This window comes from Lactuca virosa, chromosome 9, assembly GCF_052849685.1.
Source record: "Lactuca virosa cultivar CGN04683 chromosome 9, Lactuca_virosa_CGN04683_v6, whole genome shotgun sequence".
Lineage (NCBI taxonomy): Eukaryota > Viridiplantae > Streptophyta > Magnoliopsida > Asterales > Asteraceae > Lactuca > Lactuca virosa.
Window position 1 is genome coordinate 188,627,444 of NC_136434.1, and position 3,518 is coordinate 188,630,961.

General features: G+C 39.3%; 1 pseudogene; it reads right to left on the reverse strand.

Moving 5' to 3' along the window:
• Positions 1 to 392: 392 nt before the first annotated feature.
• LOC145136684 (polyphenol oxidase I, chloroplastic pseudogene) lies at positions 393 to 2,475 on the reverse strand (annotated as a pseudogene).
• Between the last annotated feature and the right edge of the window lie 1,043 nt (positions 2,476 to 3,518).

Sequence of the window (3,518 nt, forward strand, 5' to 3'; positions counted from 1 at the left end):
AATGTCGTTCGCATAGATGTCGATTCTTGTAGTGAAAAAGTGGAATGCGGATACAATAAATATGTCCTTGATCATATCGATGCTAAAGATATATATGATGGTCGTTTAAATGAAGCTAAAAACAAATAGGAACATAGGGAGGTCCAGGTTTATACTTTTGTTTAATTACTTTTTTCCCGATTTGAAAATATATTGATATTTTAAAATTGTACACAAAAATAATATTATTTGACATGTGATTCAATTAGCAAAGTGTTTTTTTAATATAACCAGTAGAGTTCTATTTATTGAAATAAAACTTAAAATGAAGCGAACGACACACAAATGGAGCAATTATGCAAGCACATAGAGCGAATTCTTTACCTTTCGTAAAACATGAAAACGGAGATTACTAAAAAAAAAAAGTACTTCAAGTGAATTAAAATCGAAACGCAAAAATAACAATCAAACATATACTAGCGTTTGCGGTTACACGATTCTAAACTTGGAATGATAATCCTTATTATTTGGTTACGAGAACATCAAAAATCCTCGGTAACCAGACACCCAACAGACTTACGTACCCATGCATACTAATGCATGACAGTTGAAAATGCATTACTTCAATAAACTTTAAGCAATGGGAACCAGCTGAATCTTAATCTCGCCAATAGTTACTTCATCACACCCTGTTCTCGGCACCAATGTCACTACAACAGACTCATCACCTTCAGCTTCAATGTCCTCCAAGAGCTCCGTGATCCCAAACGCCGCCCCACTCTTCATAAACATCTTGTCACCATGGTTATGAGGCAACTGTGCGAAACTACCAGCGAACTCACTATCAGCAGCGGTGGTCTGAACTCCATCGTCGACGTCGTTGACAAACACGTCAATCTTGAGAAACCGCTCAGCATCAAACGTGATTCCATTCAAGAACAACAGCTCATTTGCCTTCTCCTTTTCCTCCTTGGTCCTGTTTGTAGCTGGCCTCTTCACTAGAACCTTCACAATCTTGTTTAACTTCAACGGGAATACGATATCCTCCACCTTCTGCACGATTCCGGCAGACTTAGCAGCAACGTTAGCCCCCTTGGCATGTGCAGTCGGCCGACTACGGATCCATGGGATTGCTGACCTTTCGTAGTCATATCCCATCCGATTAATGTCTACACAGTCTCGGTTGTAGACACGTACAAGATTTTCATTCTCATCGTAAAACACGTATGATGCATTTAGCCAGTCGCCAGAGGTCGGATCCTTGTGTGCCTTCTTGTCAATATCTTTCCAGATTTGCCACATCCGGTCGACATTGGCATGGTGGACGTAAAAGAGAGGATCATATCCTGCGGAGTAGAAGTTCCCCATGTCTTCGCTGTTGGCCATCCTTGAATTACCCACCCAGCGGTGAGCCGCGGTGTGAACCCCAGCTTCTATTGTCCCAGCTACATTGAACTCGCTCGCAAGAGGGTCATTTCCAGCTACAAATTCGCCACCGAAGAATCGTTTTGTATCAGTGGAGTTGGTGACCATCTGTCTGTACATTGAAGACAGATTAATCGCTATCTGGTCTATACAAGTGGCACCAGTGTCTGCACCAGCATATTCAACATCAAAGATAGAAGGTGGGAGGTGTCTAGCATCCCTTAAAGGGTCAAACAGAGAGTTAGTTTTGCTGTTCTGTTCGAACATGGCAGGAATAACCATTCCAGTAGGGTTATCCCAGTTCCAGTATGGTAGAGCGAAAGTTGGATCATTAATCAACTTCCCCAATATCTTCTCGTAGAAATAGAGGTACCACCGGTGGAAAGGAAAGAAGAGCCACGAGTTGTGAATCTGAAGTTGTAAATTCGGGTAACCACTTTGTTCTTGATTGTAACCACCGTTGCAATAAGCACAGTGAATCTTGCCTTGTTGCTTCCAGCTATGTGGGTGGTCCTCCGGGAGATCCTTCATGGCTTGAATTGCTTGTTGATACTTGGCAATGTAATCGGCAGTGGCTTTCTGTGCAGCTGGTCGAACACGAATCACAGGGTTTAAAGGAAGGACGTAATCTGTTGGTTTGTTTGTTGAAAGCACCGGAGGGCAACAAGCTAATCCCCTTATAGCGTCTTTGCTGTTCCTTAGGTTTGACGTCGCAGCAACACAGTCTGAAATATTGTCAGGAGCAGCGATGGGAATGCCAAAGGCTGATGGAATGGTGGTCAAGTTGGCAGCGCCGTAGAGACCTCCGAGTCCGAGGAGCAAGTTCCTCCTGTCTACGTTCTGCATTTCATGTGATGTTTTGGGTAGTATGAGCTTTGGGGTATCAGAATTATTGACGGTTTTGTCATTCTTATTAGCGGGTGCATTGCATGAAACTTTGAAGCGATGGAATGGCTTCACATGCGAGGATGTTTTGGAAAAGAAGGGTTTTTTGGTAGTGGTGGAGGTGGGAAGACTAGACAAGGCAAGAGAAGCCATCATCTATGGGTGGTGCTATAAGTCCTCTACTGAGGTCCCATTATATAGAAAATTTTTTGTGGAAAATGGGTATCGAGCATGTGTTTAACCTTGTTTCAGCAAGGTAAATATTAATATTTAATTACACACAGTTTTAAATATGGACACATGGTGGTACAGAATTGGTTGAGCATTATTAGCTACGTACATGAAATTGGAAAAGATGATTCTTTTCAAATTTAATTTAGAACCCCTATATACACTATATACAAGCACCCACTGTATTACTCATATTCTACATGTTTAGTCTAAAATGAGACTTGAACGGCACCTATCCGTACAAATTAAAATTTTGCTATGGATGTTTAGTTACAAATGTTAACAAAAGAAAATTAAAAAACAAAAGAATGATCATTTGGATTTAACATTACAAACAAATTCAACTATTAAACTGCACTTCATCAATTATGCTTTAACTTGCTTTAATTGTTAACATATATATATTTTGATTTATATCACCATTGGTAATGAGATTCAACTATACTTCTTATAGAGGGTTCAAACCTCTTTCTAATGGTGTTTATCTTTTTTTTACCTCTAATTTGAAAGGATTACTTTTTATCGGCCAAATCATTTTGGTTTTAATGGTATTTATCTAAATTGAAATATGTGGTGTTGCTCTCCTATACATGCTTGTAATGTATCTTTATATTGTTCTCTAGTTCCTTTGTTAGTTGTTCTATAATATCGATTGCTAAAAAAAAAAATATAATGTCTTGCATCACAACCGGATTTAGAATACTTCAAGAATAATTGAATTAACGTGTATAATACAATCCTCAAAAAGTCATAAACATGGGCTTTGCCACGCATCCCAATGATACTTTGTCTAGTTTTGATTGTTGAACCTACTCGCCGGTTGGTAAGAGTCATAAAGTTGAATTTAATTTTCTTAATTTTAGAGATAGGCAAAGATGGCGTTATAGAAGATTTTAAATGTCCTTGCAAGTTGTAAGAAAGGACCCATGGAAGTCAAGAAGAAAGATAAATAGATATGGGTGGGGCAATGGTGATGCGGGCCCCAATTTTATTTGAAG